The sequence below is a fragment of the Rhinoraja longicauda genome, chromosome 8 (assembly GCF_053455715.1).
Source record: "Rhinoraja longicauda isolate Sanriku21f chromosome 8, sRhiLon1.1, whole genome shotgun sequence".
In the NCBI taxonomy this organism is placed as follows: Eukaryota; Metazoa; Chordata; class Chondrichthyes; order Rajiformes; family Arhynchobatidae; genus Rhinoraja; species Rhinoraja longicauda.
In genome coordinates, this window is record NC_135960.1 from 22,754,225 (window position 1) to 22,773,666 (window position 19,442).

Consider the following 19,442-nt stretch of genomic DNA (forward strand, 5'->3'; position numbering starts at 1 on the left):
TTTAAAAACTAATCCCTTTAAGTCCTTTGGAGTATGAAGTGATTTTCTGATAAGACAGGTGATAATAAGATTTGACCAGTTAGTTCTAAATTATGTTTAAGTATTAATCATTTGTTCTGGAAGATCTGAGGATTTGCTGATCACATGTGCATTGACAGAAAGCTTTACGAGAACAAGCTGGTCACGTCATTCTAGCTTGATGTCAGTTAAATTCTCTGGAAGGATAAAAGCCTCAATCCTACAATTAACAGCAAAGCAATGCATCTTATCTTAAAGAAAGTTGTCCCTAAACATCCAGCAATCTCAGTCAGAAGTGTTTCCCTTATCCAATGTTGCTTTGCTTTCAGATGTCAGAACAAGGAGATGTCTGAGAATAGACAACAGTGATGGCATCATCAGCCTAAACAGCCATTCACAGGAAAGAATTCTTGGACAGCAAACCAGGAAAGAAAGAGTGAAAAATCTGACTCATATTTTATGCATTTTGCACAACAGAAAATGAAAATTGGATCACAAATATATTTTTGATGATAGATCATAAATAAGTACTATAAAATAAAATAAAATGCAATCTAAATGCAGTAAATAATTTGAAATATTTAACTGAAATTACAGTCTTTGGCTCCATTTGTATTAGTTAAAAATATGAATGTGGAGTAAAATTACATTAAAAGCTGACTTAGATCTCATGTAATAAATTAAAATTTTATATTGGTATATAACAGCAATACTAGTTTGTAAATAACTTGTCAGCATGTCAGTTCCATATTTTTCCCTTAGTTGTAGTGACAACAGCTACACAACTGGGAACATGCGTTAGACCATCCTTGCGTGAAAATATGAAAATTACTGTCAGTCTCATAATATAACAAGAGCAAATTTCCTAAATGGCAATCAAACTAAAAATCACTGTTAATGCAGGAAATACAATTTCATTGTTCAATTCCTGCTGCATATTACTCTTGACTCTCTTGAAAAGGCAGCATCTTTGAAATGAGAAAAAGTCAACATTTCAGGTTGAAACCCTTTCCCAGATAATTTGGCCATTTTTACAGCTGTATAATTTGATTAATTATTGAAAAACTAAATCTCAACTGTTCTTCCAGCAATATATTCAGTTCAGGGGAATCAGTGGAATGCTATTCCTAACTGCTGGCTTATTGTGTTGTCAGGTCTACCAGGTCAGTAAATTTTAATGATTGCTGCTGTTATTTTCCTGCTAGACCATAATCAGAGATTTTACAACATGGATTTAAAAAAAAATCATAATCAATCTTCCAATAAAGTATTATTTGTTTTTGGCACAGCAAATTATTTGTGTCTTCCCCACTTCATTTTTCTTTACCCAAGTATATTTTTCTGTTTTAATCTATGTATGGTAAATTAGTTATTTCACATAGAGTCATGCAGCATAGAAACAGGCTCTTCAGTCCAACTCGTCCAGGTCGACCAAGATCGCTCATATCCCTTTAAACCTTTCCTATCCATGTATTTGCCCGTCTTTTAAATGCTGTTATGGTACCTGCCTCAAATACCTCCTCTAGCAGCATGTTCCATATACACACCACTCTATGAGTGATAACTTTGCCCCTTAGGTTTCTATTAAATCTTACCTCTCTCACCTTAACTCTATGCCTTACGGTTTATGATTTGCCTATTCTGCTCTATGCATTCACTCTACCTATTACTTCTGGTAAGAATGCATTGATCTTAACCAAACCACATTTATCTGTCTTCTTATTCTGTTCTTTCCTTCCTATCTCTGCATTAATATTTTGGTTAATCCAAAAAAATGCTCCACAGCATGAGCTCTAGCTCAGTTGACAGCATTCTCGTTTCCTAGACAGAAGGCTCCAGGCTTTCCCATTCCAAAGACCGAAGCATGGAAATCCATGCTGACACTTCAAAGTAGAACTTTGAATTTTGGGAGGTGGCATCCTTCTGATGAGCTGATATAGCAAAGCCCTCAGGGAGGTGCAAAATATGTTGGTAAAAATATTTGCAAAATATTTCCTTATTTGCCATTTTCAAAAAAATAACAATCCAGGATATTCCCACACATCCTGACAGACAACCAGTCCACAGACCTACCTTTCCATAGAATCACAGAATCATGGAAACCTAAAGCACAGAAACAGGTGCCTGCTCATGTTAATCCCACTGGCGCACATTTGGCCCATATCTCTCTGCACATTTCCCGTCCAAGTACCTGTCCAACTTCCTTTAAGGTGATGCAATGGTGCAGCTGGTAGACTTGCTGCCACACAGTGCCAGAGAAACAAGTCCAGTCCTGACCATGGGTGCTGCATGTGTGAAGTTTGTACTTTTTTCCTGTGACCAAGTGGATTTTCTCCAGCTACTTCCTACATCCCTAGGACGTGCAAGTAGGTAGGTAAAATTGGGCACCGTAAAGTGTGTAGGTGAGTGGTAGAATCTGGAAGGAGTTGATGAGAATATAGTTTGTATAGGAGTGGAGTAAATAGGTGGTTGATGGTCAATGTTAACTTGACAAGCTGAAGGGCTTTTTTTCATGCTATTTCTCTCTGTGGATATATGATTCTAAATGTTTTAATTGTATCTGCACTACCTCCTATAGTAGCTCATTCCAGATATTTGTGTGAAAACATACCCCTCAGAATTAGTTTCAATGTTTCCCTCTCAATTTATACAGTGCCTACTTGTTCTCATCTCCCATGCCTCAGGGAAAAAAATATGACTATCTTATATATACTGATCATGAGTGTATAAACCTCCGTAAGGTCTAGATCATCCTCCTACTTTCCAGTGAGAATAAACCTAGCCTACCAATCCCTCCTCATAATTACAGCCCATCATTCCAGGTACAATCCTGTTGAATCTCTTCTGCACTATTTGAGCTGAGGAGACTGTTTCCATTGCTAACACATCATTCCTGCTATTTAGAAGTAATTAAAAGCCATTAAAAAATCAATTAATAATTTTTAAAAACTAAAAATTATTCAATCAAAGGTTATGGTGATAGAGGAAATGGCAATGAAAGATTATTGAAATATTTTTATACTTTTAAGAACAGTATTTAAAACCTGATCTACCTTATTCATAGCCTTGTCACTAATAACCTTTCATAGAGTCATAGAGTAACAGAGTCTTACAGCATGGAAACAGTCTCCTCAGCTCAACTTGTCATCACCGGGCCAACATGTCCCATCTACATGTCCTCTCCATTCAAAAGAATTCTTGTTCCTGTACAATGTCTAATGTGTTGATGGTGACAGTCACACTGAGAAATGATGGCAAATCAGCAAGAAGTTACAAGCAAGTTCAAACCCATTGTTTGATTATGAGAACATGATATTGATCAGATAATGGGATGGAACCCAAAAATGACCAGCACAACTATGTAGACATTCTAAATTGTATGCGGAGAACTTTCCCCATAAAATGTTATTTCCCTTTGCTCAAACTTTCTTTGTAACTTACAATTCATGGTTTTGTTTGCACTTCAGACCACACAAAGCAACCATACGCAGCTCTCCTGTGATCTTAAAAGGTTATGTTGATTGGATGAGTACACACTGATGAGATCTTTTCCTTACTTTAAAATCTTAGGTTCTTACATAACTTACACAAATACTTAATATCAATTTGTGTTCAAACATTTCCTTCCTGTTAAATTTCTAATTCGGAGTGGGACCTACTCTTTTATGATCAATAATTTATATAATTTTGCTTTTAAACATTTCCTTCCTGTTAAATCTATATATCAAAATGGGACCTACGGTGTTCTTTTACATAACTCCCAATGTAGTTGTGCTTCCTTGTACCTTTAGTTTAGTTTTGTTTCATTTAGCTTGGAGTTACAGCATGGAAACAGGCCCTTCAGCCCACCGAGTCCACGCCAACCAACGAGCACCCACACAAGTGTTCTATCCTACACACAGGTGACAATTTATAGAAGTCTGTTGTTGATTGTCTGAAACTTCAAGATGCATTACATCAGGAAACCTGGAAGTATCATCAAGGGTGACAGGCATCCTTGATGTACTTCCAGGTTTCCTGATGTTATGCATCTTGAAGACGGACTGGGTGGAAGTGATGACCTTGTGAAGGACCTCATAGCATCTCAGAGCATCTTCCTCACAGCTCACACTACCACCCAGCTTTGTATCATCTGCAAATGTGCTAATGTTACTTTTAATCCCTTCATCCAAGTCATTAATGTATATTGTAAATAGCTGCGGTCCCAGCACCGAGCATTGCGGTACCCCACTAGTCACTGCCTGCACTTCTGAAAGGGACCCATTTATCCCCACTCTTTGCTTTCTGTCTGCCAGCCAATTTTCTATCCTGGGGACTGGGTAGTGTTCACCATTCTCTGCAGGTTCAGACAATCAACAACATAGTGGTAGTCATACCGGGCTGAGATGCATCCCATCAGAATACTTTCTATAGTGCATTTGTAGAAGTTTGAGAGAATCCTCATGGACATGTTGATTCCTCTCAGACACCGAATGAAGTAAATACGCTGCTGCCCTTTTTAATCACTGCATCATGTGAAGGGACCAGTTTAAGTGGCATGGATGTTTAGGAATTTGGAACTATTGACCATTTCTTTTGCAGTTGCATTGATGAGCCTTGCTTTCTTAGGTTAACAACCAACTCTGCCATCTTGCTAACATTAAGGACCAGGTTATTGTCCTAATATCATGACACTAGGTACTCCGTCCCTTTCCAGTACTATTTCTCATCTGAATATGTGAATGCATCAATGATGGTTGTGCATCATTTGCACTGATTTGACTCAAATATTATAGTCAAAAGTTGATATAGAATCATAGTGTTGTACAGCAGAGAAACAGGTCCTTTCACTAACAACATCCATGCCAAACGTTTTACCCATCTACATTAATCAAGTCGAAGGATTAAAAATAAAGAATGCAAGTGATTATTTCTGTAACTTCTTCACATCTCCATAACTACTAAGGAATGAGCTTGCAATTTTATAGGCACTTGCAAATTATACATATTTTCCCTTAACCTACTTCAAAGCGTTGCAATTAGACTGTGACCTTTCAGGAACAGAAAAGGAATACATTAGCAGCAGAATAAAACATTGTGGATTCTATGACATTTCTGTAGTTCTCAGCATTAAAAAGTGGGATTCCTTCCAATGGCCTGTGCCTAAATTTAAAGGTATTGCAGTGTAAAATACTACTAATTCCAGCAGAGATTCCACAATCTATGATACTAAGATACCTATATTGAAAAATATATTTTATTAATTGATTGCTAATTTATTCCACTCGAGTCATTTACAAATAAATACAAGATGAAATTGGGAAGTTAGCAACCATTTGCATAATGTGAAGCATAAAGTCTTTGTCTACTTAGCTTTAAGACACTCATTCCATTAGGTGTAACAAACTATAGGTAATAAAACAATATGTAATTGCAAGCTAAACATTTATTGAGTAAAAGGCTGAAAATAATATGAACAATAGAACATAGCAACAGGCCTTCCTGCCCATCATTTCTGCATTGACTGTGTGCCGATCTAAACTATTCCCAACTGCTTGTACATGCTCCATATCCAACTATTGCATGCAGGTTCATGTCCTTCTAAATGCCTATTGAATGATACCATTGCACCTGCTTCCATCACCTCACTTGGCACCATGTGCCCGGCACTCTAACAAAAAACAAAGTATTACACACATTAATAGTTGCCAAAAGGACATTGTTTCTCATTCATTAATTATTCGAGGACGGCTGATTATAATCAAAGCACCAGAAACGTGCAGTATTCTCTTTGAAATGTTTATAATTGTCTCGACATGTAGCAATAACATTTTATATAGTTTAGAAACACACCATTGGAAGCAGGCCCTTTGGCCCACTGAATCTATGCTGACCATCAATCATCCGTTCACACCAATTCTATGCTATCCCACGCTCTGATCCACCTACACATTAGAGGTAATTTTAGCGAGGCAATTAACTTACAAACATGCACATGTTTGGGAATTGGGAGGAAACAAGACCATCTGGAAGATACCCATGCAGTTACAGAGAGAATGTACAAACTTCACACAGACAGTACCCCAGTATAAGGATCGAATGCAGATCTCTGGCACTGCGAGGCAACAGCTCTACTTGTTCCGCTATTGTGCCGCTCTTAATATACATTTTAATGCATTTACCAAAGGTGTCCATATTTATACTTCAAACATCGGTGCCCGATTTCAAGACGATGCAAAAGTACTTTCCATTTCATTTTTTCGTCTCCCCATTCCAACCTTCACCAACATCTCCACAATAACAACAAAAACGGAGATTTTCATGATAGTTAACAAGAAGTCCAGTCTGAGGATAATTAATAATTCACATATTTTAAAAAGGTAACCAAGATCAGTTTAGTTGCTCAACCAATTTAGTTGTACCTAAACCTAAATATTTCTGAAATTGCATGTGCCACTTAACAAAAGCCCCTGTCCCACTTAGGCAATTTTTTAGGCGACTACAGGCGACTAGGCTGTCGCCACACAGTCGCCGGGGTGTCGCCTGTATGGTCGCGAGTAGTCTCCAAAGAGTCGTAGCGTTTTTCTGGTCACCGCTGGATTTTGAAATGTTTAACAATTTTCGGTGACTGTTGGTTTGACGCCAATGATCGTAGCTTGACGTCTCCTGACGTAGGTGCTGTCATAGTTTGTTGCCAGGTTGTCGCCGGTGCTGACTTCAGGGAATTCCATTGGCGACTACCTACGTCACCCTACGTTAACTGGCAACAGGTACCGGCGTCAAAACTGGAGGCGAAAATGACGTGAATTGACTTCAGTTGTTGCCGACAGGGTCGTAGCTTGTCATAGCTTGTCATAGGACATCCTAATTTGCGACGATTGGGTCGCTGGTTGTCAGTAGCTTGCCGTAGCTTGACATCGACTAGGTGGTAGGTTGTTGTAGCTTGTCGTAGACATTGTCGTAGGGGGGGTCCAGTCGCCGGTTTATCGGCGACCTGCTACGACTACGACAGTTGCCGGCAGTCGCCTAAAAAATCACCTAAGTGGGACAGGCCCTTTACTGCTATACTTTGCAAGGTTAGCCACAATGGACTGATTAGGATTCAATGAGTTAGGTTGACAAATTAACAAAACGTGAAAGTAAAACAACCAAACAATTAATAAAGCAGAGCCAGGAAATGAATAAACATTTCATAAATCTTAAACGTAAAAAATAAATTCTACAGGACATATCTATTTAAAACTGGTATTTTCCTATTTCCGCCTTGTGGTAGGCATTTGGCTCATTAAAAAAGGAACCATGAGGTGGTGCATTAATAGAAACTAGTTGTTCTCAGTGGTGATTTAAGGTGTGAATGATCATTCCCTCCAGTGTCTCCCACATCTCCTCTTCTAAATCCGACACAAAGAGCTAAAACGTATTATCTGGCTGCCAGCACTTTGAGGTTTCCATGATTTACGTCCCCATTATGTTTTCTTCACTAAACACAAGGGACAGCACTTTTAATATGGCTAGCATGATTCTTTACTGTGCCTTCTCCTGCAGAGTCCTTATAATAAGTGCATTTATCAGATTCCTCAGTAACCATAATAAATCAGCACTGACAGTTCCCATGAGTACAATTAGAACACAGGACCTAGAATGGGAAGAAAGTATAAAGCTAAGAGCAAGACAAAAATAAAGGGATGAAGGTATTTGGTCAGACTAAGGAAAATTGTCAGAGCTTATTTCTGACCAGCAGCTTTAAGAAAACATCCAGTAAAGAAGGTTTAATAGATCCTTATTAGTGAATGAGTATTTTATGACATGTCATCATTTAAGCCCTTAGGAGATACAAATCAACCAAGATTGCTGTGAACTAGACGTTTCCCATATAGGCCCACAACATGGAATTCTGTCCACCCTGTGTATTTGTTGTAGCATTCTGACCTGCTCCATATCAGTTGGTAGACACAAAATGCTGGAGTAACTCAACGGGACATGCAGCATCTCTGGAGAGAAGGAGTGGGTGGCATTTCAGGTCGAAACCCTTCTTCAGACCCTGCTGAAGAAGGGTCTCAACCCGAAACATCACCCATTCCTTCTCTCCAGAGATGCTGCCTATACCCGCTGAGTTACTCCAGCATTTTGTGTATGCAGTTCCTTATGTCTAAAATAATAGTACCTGCCTAATGTATGCCCTGCTCACAAAGAAAACAGTATAAACCAATCACTGCCCCATCAGTCTACCCTCAATTATCTGAAGAGATGGAAGATGCAGCCAGTAAAACTAACAAGTGACACTTAACTACAAACTACCTGCTCACAATGCCTTCAGTTCTAGCAGTAATTGGTTGTGAAACTCCAATGATCCAGATATGAAAAATTGAATTAGACTTCAGATATGAGGTAGCATGCCTAACATTAACATTGAGACAATATTTGATCAAGTTTTATCAAAAATACCTGGAAAACCTGATATCCTTGAGAATCTGGAATAACACTCTAGCTAACGCAAACTGATGTGCTTGTTGGAGATCAATGGTCTCAGCCCTAGACCCTGCTGCAGAAGCTTCTCATGGAAGTATTCTTGGCTCAACCATCCCTAGTTTCTTAATTCATGACTCCCCATTCAACAAATTAACACCAATAGAGATGTTCAATATGGCTGCACAATACCCGGTTCCATTACCTGATCTCTTAAATCTTAATCTATTAATCTCTCCAAATGAACTCAGTGATTTTGCCTCCTTGGCATTCCATGACAGAGAAATCAAAATCATCTCCTTTATCCCTTTATGTGAAGACATTTCTCCTCATCTCAGTCCTAAACAGCCTATTCTTTTTCCTAAGACTGTCTCATACCTTAGCTGGAGACTCTTCAGCCTGAGAAATATTTTCTCTGCATCCAGCCTGATGAACCTTATAGAATTTTAGATACAAAAACCAGGAGTAAATCAGCGGGTCAGACAGCATTTCTGGAGACAAGGAATACGTAACGTTTTGAGTCGAGACCCTTTTTCAGACTGAAGAAGGGTCTCAACCCGAAATGTCACTTATTCCTTTTCTCCAGAGATGCCGTCTGACCTGCTGACTCCAGCTTTTTGAGTCTATCTTCAGTTTTAACCAGCATCTGCATTATAGAATTATATACGTCTTAATAAGATCTCCTTCAATTCTTCTCAACTCTAGAGAAATTAAGCCTAGTTAATCTTTCCTTGAGAGCAAAGCTGCAAACTGTGGAAGCAGTCTTGTGAATGATTGTAGCACTCCCTTTATGTCAAGTACATCCTTTCTTAGGTAAGGAGACCCAATCTGAACACAATATACCAGGTCCAGTTTCAATGGCAAGATTTCCTATATTCAAGTCCTTTTCTAATGAAGGCTGACATATTATTTGCCTTCCTAATCATTTGTGTGCCTGTACAAACACATTTATGGAAATGCCCTAGAATGCCGATGCTACCCTTAAAACATTAATGCTGGAATTCTGAAAATGAAACAGAAAATGCTGGAAACATTCAGCAGGTCAGGCAGCATCTGTGGAAATTGAAACAGTTAACTTTTGACAGACCGTTTGTCAGACTAGTTCTAATACAAACAGAAAAAGAGAGATACGGTAAATGGTTTCATTTGATAATGAATACAAAATCCTGCAGTGCACTCAATCTTCCACTATTTAAAAAATTACTCACTTTTTTGTTTCTGCACCAAAGTGGTGGACTTTACATTTTTCCACGTTATGTTCCATCTGCCATGTTTTTACCCCCCCCCCCATTCAATTTGTTTGTCCTTATTTCCCTGATTATCCTTATTTTTAATTTTACTCTTTGCTCATAATCCCACCCAGTTATTGTTATCAACAATCTCAGAAGTATTACACTGAACACTCTCATACCTGTTCAGCAAAGTAAAGGTTAAGTTTGCCACCAATTTGTTTTTTTTCCATTTACTTAAACATTTCATCTATAAAAGTAAGACTAATGCATGTGTAAATATAAGACATTTAATTTATTTCAAAACATATAAATTGGATACAGGAGAAATCTGCTACTAGTGGGAAAATCAAAGCTAGAGGCCATCAATATAAAATAGTCACCAATTAATTCATTGGGAAATTAAGCAAAGCAATGGTATGAATATTGAACATAGTACCTCAGGAAGGGTTGTGGTGAAAAAAGTTACGTTGTTGCCTGGAATGGTGTGCTTCACCTGTGATGTGCAACTAATGAGAGTAGGTTTATTTTCATGGAGCAGAGAAGGCTGAGGGGAATTTAAATGAGGACACAATATTATAAGGGTACAGTCTGGAGAGTAGGAAACCTTTCCCATAACAGATGTGTCAAAAGTTTTTCGAAGGTGATTGGAATCTGGAACACACTATCTGATTGGACAGTGGAAGCAAATACTCTTGCAGTTAAAGTGCCAAGGCATAGAAGGCTATGGACCAGGATTAATATAGGTCAGACATGGATGGTCAGGATAGACATGATGAGAATAAAATTTCCGGAGGAAATGTATAGGTGACGTTTTGGTTCGGGACCATTCTTCAGACTGACTTGACGTGTCACCTATCCATTTTCTCCAGAGCTGCTGCATGTCCTGTTGAGTTACTCCAGCATTTTGTGTCTACCTTTGAGAAGAAGATCGATATGGAGGATAATTGCTAGCATTGACAAGTAGAGCAACAAAGTAGAGATGGAAAGACTTTTAGGCTCTACATGGGGAGAATAGGCATAAAGGGATTGGGTGGGAAGGTTGGGACAAGATTGTGGAGCAGCCATGGCTTTACTAAATGGCAGAACAGGCACAAGAAGATAAATGGTCCACCACTGCTACTCTTTCTAGTGTTATTATGTTTCGCTCGGGAAGAATCAATGTAATATGTAATCAGGAGATAGTAATTTATGACTACAGCTTTAATTAGAAATAGAAAACTACAAACAGCTCATGAAAGTCAAAATTAACCAAGAGACAAAATGTTATCCAGAGGCAAAGTAAAGCCAAGAGCAGTGACTGCCAGAAAGACAGGCGCTGATGCAGAATATGCAAATGATGTTAAGCAACCATTTTCAATAAATTATATTGATCTTGCTACAAACCTTAATTTATAATTTGCCCCACAGCCTTTACACTTGCTGCAAAAGGGAGTATGGATTGTTTTCTCGAGTGGTAGAATTTATTTGTGAACTATGCAAGGTACAGAATTTACTTTCAACCTTTATACGGAGTTTGCTGGACATGTAATTATTTATGGTCCAACACCATGCCTCATGAATAAGTGATAACAATTCACTCAGATAATATTTCATTGCTAAAAAGTCACAACGACTAAAAGAAGTCATGTCTCATTTTCAAATCGAGTCACAGGGTGATTTTCAATGAGTGGCTAGAATCAACATTTATAGTTTTTCACTTTTTGCATTATTTTCACAAATAAATTCATTCTTTATTGATTTTTCTTTTGCTTTGCAGGCATGAACCGTGTGCTCTTGAAGATGAACAATGTCATTTACAGGTTAAAGAAAGCATCTTATTTTTTGTTTAAACAAGGTGCCTCTCTTCTGGAATTATCATAGTTGAGATTCATTGAGAGACATCACCTTCAAAGCAAAACTGGGCAGCTTAGTCCCAATATCACACATGATCATTTTTTCATTCAATCATTTTTCAAGATCTCACTATCACCAGCGAAGCCAGCATTTAAAGTTCATTACTAAATTCCTTTCAATATGTAGTGGTGAACAGTCTTCTTGAAATGGTGTAAACCTGTTAAAGGTCATTCCTTCTTCGCTCTCGTCAGGGCAAACAATACAGGTTTGAAAGCGCGCATCACCCGACTCAGGAACAGCTTCTCCCCCCACTGATATTAGATTTCTGAATGGTTCATCCATAAGGGCAGCATAGTGGGGCAGTGATAGAAATGCTGCCTTACAGCACCAGAGATCCGGGTTCGATCCAGACCACGGGTGATGTCTGTACAGAGTTTATACATTCTCCCTGTGACCGCCTGGGTTTTCGCCGGGTTTCTTCCCACATTCCAAAGAAGTGCAAGTTTGTAGATTCAATTTATTTTGTAAATTGTCCCTAGTGTATAGGATGCAAAACTGGAATAACACGGAACTAGTGTGCAGGTGGTTGTTGGTCAGCTTAGACTCGGCGGGTTGAAGGACCTGTTTCCATGCTGTATCTTCAAACTAAACTAAACCCAGCTAGGGTTTAGTAGGAAGGTAAACAAGGAAGATGCTGGTTTACACCAAAGATAGACACAAAATGCTGGAGTAAATCAGCGGACAGGCAGCATCTCTGGAGAGAAGGAATGGGTGATGGATGTTTAAGGTCAAGACCCTTCTTCAGACTGAGAGTCAGGGGAGAGGGAGTCTAGAGATATGGAAGGGTCAGGGGAGGATACTGTCTGATTCACCTTTGGACTTTAGAGATACAGTGCGGAAACAGGCCCTTCAGCTCACCGAGTCCACACCAACAGCGGTCACCCATACACTAACACTATCCTACACACTAGGGGCAATTTACAATTTTACCAAAGCTTAATTAACCTACAAACCTGTAGGTCTTTGGAGTGTGAGAGAAAGCCAGAACACCTAGAGAAAACCCACAAGGTCACAGGAAGAACATACAAACTCCGTACAGACAGCACCCATAGTCAGGATTGAAACTGGGTCCCTGGTGCTGCAACTTATGATTTGATGGTAGGTGACCAGCAGTTGAAGATGGATGGGTCAGACAAACTGTTCTGACAATTAGTGCAGTGATGAACTGGGTCTGGGATGATAGTGTGACAACAACTGTAGCCTGGTATGAGAAATGGCACCAACCATTGGAGGTTTTCTTCACAAGCTAATAGACCAGTTTTACCAGGGCTCTTCGATGCCATCCTAGAATGAAAGTTGCCCGATGCCTCATGTTGCCAAGGTTGGTACAGTGGCACAATCGCTGTCTTACTGGGTTCAATCCTGACTACAGGTGCTGTCTGTACAGAATTTGTATGTTTTCCCTGTGACTACATGGGTTTCCTCTGGGTACTCAGGTTTGCTCTCACATTCCAAAGGCATGCAGGTTTTTAGATTAATTGGCTTCTGTAAATTGTCCCTAGTGTGTAGGGATAGAACTAGTATATGGGTTATTGCTGGTCAGCGTGGACTTGTTGGGCCGATGGACCTGTTTCCACACTGTATCTTGAAACTAAACTAAACTAAACTCATCTATCAACTTCAAGTCGTTTGTCATGTTTGTGCCAAGCCTGCAATGAAATCTGCAGTGGAGTGATCTGAGACACACACAAAAAACTGTATACGGAACTGTAGAGTGATTTTTCCATACGTGTATCTGAGTGGACAGTTATTGATTTCAAGAACTTGTGATATCAAGTTTATCAGGACTATTTCTTGATGGCTTAAAATATGGAAACAATCATAATGAGAGAATAGTCTATTTGGTCCATCATGTATATGCTGACACTTTGATTGAGCAGGCAAATTAATTCCACTCTCTATCTCTTTCTCCATTATTCTACATTTTTATCTTTTGGATGTATATTTTAAACTTTCTCTCAACACCCATTCAAGCAGTACATTTCAGATGTCTGCAAGTAGCTCTGTAAAGGGCATCTTCCTGTCATCTGATTTTTAAGCAAATTACCTTCAGTCTGTGTTCTTTGATGAATGGTGTATGTTTTGTTCCCACTAAAAGTCAAAGAAAACTTAAAGATGTTTTAGAGGTACACAAAGAAACATAGAAACATAGAAAAATAGATGCAGGAGTAGGCCATTCGGCCCTTCGTGGCTGATCATCTAAAATCAGTATCCCGTTCCTGCTTTTTCCCCATACCCTTTGATTCATTTAGCCCTAAGAGCTAGATCTAACTCTCTCTTGAAAACATCCAGTGAATTGGCCTCCACTGCCTTCTGTGGCAGAGAATGCCACGGATTCACAACTCTCTGGGTGAAGAATGTTTTCCTCATCTCAGTGCTAAATGGCCTACCCCTTATTCTTAATTTGTGACCACTGGTTCTGGACTCCCCCAACATCGGGAACATTTCTCCTGCATCTAGCCTGTCCAATCCTTTAAGAATGTTATATGTTTCTATAAGATCCCCTCCCATCCTTCTAAATTCCAGTGAATAAAAGCCCAGTCGACCCATTCTTTCATCATATGTCAGTCCCGCTATCCGGGGAATTAACCTGGTGAATCTACACTGCACTTGCTGCAAGAGAAGAAGGATTACAATGGAGAGACTATATGTTTAACAGATATCTAAAAGATAATTACTGTTTGGAGGCGAAAGATGCAGGGGAGGTTCTCAATGCACAGTTTGTGGGTGTGTTGACAAAAGAGGGAAAGAGGCAAAACATTTTAAAAAGCTTAAAAGTAGGTGGCAAGATAAAGAAGTTTGTATTTAATCCAAAAAATGGCCTCGTGGGGTAGAAAGCGACAGACTGCAGAATAATGTAGATAGCTCAGTCAGTTAGGCAAAAAGTGGTAAATGGCATTTAACCCAGCGTAAAAGTGAGTTAATGCATTTGGGGAGGTGTAAGAGATGCAAGAAGGCAAGGAAGTACACATACAATAGGAAAATACTGGGAGTCCTGGGAAAACAGAGGGAAACTGAGATTTGATAGGAAGATAATTGAGGCAGACAGGTTGATAAGATGGTTACAAAGGCACAGAATGTCCTTTATTATGAAGCACCAAATAGCAAGGATGTTTTGTTAAAATAGTATACAATGATTTATTAGCTTGTAGCTTAAGCATTATGACAATTCATGTCAGAATATAACGGGAAGCCGTGTTGCACTGAAGATGATTTGTAAAAGATTCACAAGGATGTTGCCAGTACTGGAGTGTTGTAACTATGTAGGAATAATTGACTAGACTGTGATTGTTTTTCAAGGAACAGAGGAAGCCAATATGTTAAAAATTAGAATCAATGTGGATAGAGTTGAGGGGATGGGACAATTTCCTTTAGCAGAGGGTTAAAAATCCAGGTGCATACATATAAAGCAATTAAATTAAAGAGGATGGAAGCACTTTAAAAAAAATCTAATAGTGTGGAATAATTATCACAATTAAAATGTATTTAGGTGTTTGCTCACAGAGCCATAAACCAGCTACTAAAAGGTTGGATAGAGGCTGATGATTCTTTTTCAACTGGCACAGGTATGAGGGACTGAATGATTTCCTTTTGTATCAGAATTTTCTGTCACCCATGATTTTAAACACCTCAATGAAATCTCCTCTCAACTTCTGCTCTGAGGGGAGCAACTTCAGTGTCACTCAGCTCCTCAAGTAACTGAAGTCCCTCATCTCTGGTACCATCCTAGTGAATTTATTTTGCATTATCTCCAAGAAATCATCATCCTTACAAAAACGAAGTATCCAGAAATGGATTCACTACTCCACTTGAAGATCAAACAGTGTATAGGTTCAACATAATTTATTTCTTTATGTGCCCTATTTTTCTATAATTAAAGCCAAGGATCTCATTTGGTTTTTAACAACCTTTTCAATTAGCCCTGCCACCTTCAAAGGTTTATGCATTTTCATAATCAGGTCTATTTTTTTTCAGAAACCTCTGCAAAATTGTGCAAAATTGTACCACTTATTCTGTTCTCATTCATCACACTTCACTCCACTAAATTTATCAGTTACATGCATGCTCATTTTATCAGTCTATTCATGTTTCTGAACTTTTCTCTTCCAATTGGAGTATTGTGTGCAGCTTTGGTCTTCGAATTTGAGGAAGGACATCCTTGCTATTGAGGCAATGCAGCGTAGGTTCCCAAGGTTAATCCCCGGGATGGCAGGACTGTCATACAAGGAAAGATTGGAAAGACTGGGCTTATATTCACTGGAGTTTAGAAGGATGAGAGGGGATCTTATAGAGACGTATAAAATTATAAAAGGACTGGACAAACTAGATGCAGGAAAAATGTTCCCAATGTTGGGGGAGTCCAGAACCAGGGGCCACAGTCCAAGAATAAAGGGGAGGCCATTTAAAACTGAGGTGAGAAGAAAACTTTTTCACCCAGAGAGTTGTGAATTTTGTGGAATTCTCTGCCACAGAAGGCAGTGGAGGCCAATTCACTGGATTAATTTAAAAGAGAGTTAGATAGAGCTCTAGGGGCTAGTGGAATCAAGGGGTATGGGGAGAAGGCAGACACAGGTTAGTGATTGTGGATGATCAGCCATGATCACAATGAATGGCGGTGCTGGCACGAAGGGCCAAATGGCCTCCTCCTGCACCTATTTTCTATGTTTCTATGTTAATTCTTCTAATCTATGAAACCACTGGCATCAGCCATTGCCTTGTAAGTAAGACTCCGGCTTATGTGGACTTGCTGTAGTTTCACAGTGCTTTTCAGTAGAGACAACGAAAAATAGTTTAAAAAAGGCTCACGTTTTACAGAAGATTTAACTCTTTCTCGAGCATTGTAAGAAAATAACTGCAGATGCTGGTACAAATCGAAAGGGATTTATTTCACAAAATGCTGGAGTAACTCAGCAGGTCAGGCAGCATCTCAGGAGAGAAGGAATGGGTGACCTTTTGGGTCAAGACCCTTCTTCAGACTGATGTCAGGGGTGCGGGACATAGGAAGGATATAGGTAGAGACAGGAGGATAGAGGGAGAACTGGGAAGGGGGAGGGGAAGAGAGGGACAGAGGAACTATCTAAAGCTGGAGAAGTCAATGTTCATACCGCTGGGCTGCAAGCTGCCCAAGCGAAATATGAGGTACTGTTCCTCCAATTTCCGGTGGGCCGCACTATGGCACTGGAGGAGGCCCATGACAGAAAGGTCAGACTGGGAGTGGGAGTTGAAGTACTCAGCCACCGGGACATCAGGTTGGTTAAGGCAGACTGAACAAAGGTGTTGAGCGAAACGATCGCTGAGCCTGCGTTTGGTTTCGCCGATGTAAAGAATTTGACATCTAGAGCAGCGGATACAATAGATGAGGTTGGAAGAGGTGCAGGTGAACCTCTGTCTCACCTGGAAAGACTGTTTGGGTCCTTGGAAGGAGTTGAGGGGGAGGTAAAGGGACAGGTGTTGCATCCCCTGCGGTTGCAGGAAAAGGTGCCCGGGGATGGGGTGGTTTGGGTAGGAAGGGACGAGTGGACCAGGGAGTTATGGAGGGAACGGTCTCTGCGGAATGCAGAAAGGGGAGGGGATGGGAAGATGTGGCCAGTAGTGGGGTCCCGTTGTAGGTGACGGAAATGTTGGAGGTTGATTTGTTGGATACGCTGGCTGATGGGGTGGATTGTGAGAACCAGGGGGATTCTGTCTTTGTTACGAATGGGGGGAGGGGGAGCAAGAGCGGAGCTGCGGGATGTAGAAGAGGCCCTAGTGAGAGCCTCATCTATAATGGAAGAGGGGAAGCCCCTTTTCCTGAAGAATGAGGACATCTCTGATGCCCTAGTGTGCAGCACCTCATCCCGGGCGCAGATGCGGCATAGACGGAGGAATTGGGAGTAAGGGATAGACTTTTTGCAGGAGACAGGGTGGGAAGAAGTGTAGTCCAGATAGCTGTGCGAGTCAGTGGGTTTATAGTAGATGTCAGTCACTAGTCTGTCTCCTGTGATCGAGATGGTGAGGTCCAGAAACGGGAGGGAGATGTCGGAGATAGTCCAAGTATATTTAAGAGCAGGATGGAAATTGGAAGTAAAGTGTATGAAGTCAGTGAGTTCTGCATGGGTGGAAGAGGTAGCACCAAAGCAGTCGTCGATGTAGCGGAGGTAGAGTTCGGAGATGGGGCCAGTGTACGTTCGGAACAGGGATTGTTCGAGCATGGTCCTCAGTCAAAGGCTGTCAGAGTGCTGTGTGGTGGGGTCTCAACGATACACCAGCTTTGGCTTTATTGCCCTTGAGGCCTCATGATGTCTTCTTGGTGTGAAGAGTCACTAGGTCACTATCCTACATCTAGCCGATATAACTGGGCCAGTCGGTGATGAGTCTGACCTGTATGCCTAAAACATGTTTACATAACTCATTGCCAGCTAAATTTCTAGGTTTTCAAATCACATTTGCAAAATTGGAAACTATGCCCTATATGCTCAAGTAAGAATAACTCTGCCCAAGACTGCAAGAAATTGCAAAGAGTTATAGATGCAGTTCAATCCATTACAGAGACCAGACGTCCTACTATTAATTCCATCAACACTTCATGCTGCCTTGGAAAAGCAGCTAACATAATCAAGGACTTGTCCCACTCTGGTCATTCCTTCTTCTCCCTGCTCCCATCAGGCAGAAAATACAGAAACTTGAAAGTGTGCACCACCAGACTCAAACACCAGACTTTGTCTATGGAACTGATGTATTAAATACTGAGAACTATATTCTCCACTCTGTATCTTCCCCTTTGCTCTACCTATTGTACTTGAGTTTGACTTGATTGTATTTATGTAAAATATGATCTGGTCTGATAGGACAGCATGCAATACAAAGCTTTTCATTGTACCTCAGTATACGTGACAATAATAGACCTAAACCTCAACCTAAAATGTCTGACAAGCTATACCTCAAACCCAGGTACATGAGACCTCAACAGACCTCAAGCCCTGTTGACTTGAATAGTTAAGGGTTCAACATTACTCAGTAGAATTTCAAGTGAATTACAGAATCCTACCGGGAGGTAAGTATCAAAATCTTTCAGATCCTTTCCAGTTCCTTAATTCGCCCAGGGCTGCATATCACTTACATACTCTACTGCAGTTCAAAAGATGAAAAATAATTTGCCTCAAGGCTCTTGCCATTGCAGCACTTAATCCATTAGGAAAGGAAATGTAATGATTTCTCTTTCCTGTGGTAAGCCATTATGAACATTATCCATTCCCATTTAATCCTATGTATTTTACTTTCTCAAGAATGATATATGATAAGAGGCAAAAGTATTAATTAAAGTAAACTAAATCATTTGGATGTATTGGAATCGACTACTTTGGAATTCCTGATGTATTTCAGATCAATATATAGTGTTTACTAATAGCATCATGGGAAAAGTACAGATTAAACAAGGAAGATATTTCATAATCTTACACTCAATTTAAGCAAAGTGAAGACTCCTCAGTCCAGAATATAGTGTAGTGGGCTGCGTGGTCGATCACGTCGGGGTCACCAGTGTAGTGGGTCTGGACTTGATCGGAATAAGGCAAGACGCCAGGTAAGTATTAACAGTAATTTAATCCAGCAACGGAACATCCACTCTCTCCTGAGTCGAACGCACGAGTCCTCTAACTAGCCACTTCGGGCAAACCCCATAGCAACAGTCCCTCTAACTAGCCACTTCGGGCAAACCGCATAGCAACAGTCCCTCTCCCAGCCCTGTCCAACCAGTGCCGAGGGGGATGATCCAGGGAGTGGCCTAATCCCCGGGTATCGCCACAATAGGAACTATAAATTAAGGAGGCTGGTGCTTCAACAATCAGGACTTTGTTTGATGTCAAACACTGATGA

General features: G+C 40.1%; 1 protein-coding gene across 4 annotated transcripts in view; it reads right to left on the minus strand.

The window, feature by feature from the left end:
• Positions 1-19,442, minus strand: part of thsd7ba (thrombospondin, type I, domain containing 7Ba) — a 681,502-nt gene that overhangs the window by 203,144 nt on the left and 458,916 nt on the right. The gene's annotated exons all lie outside the window — the stretch shown is intronic.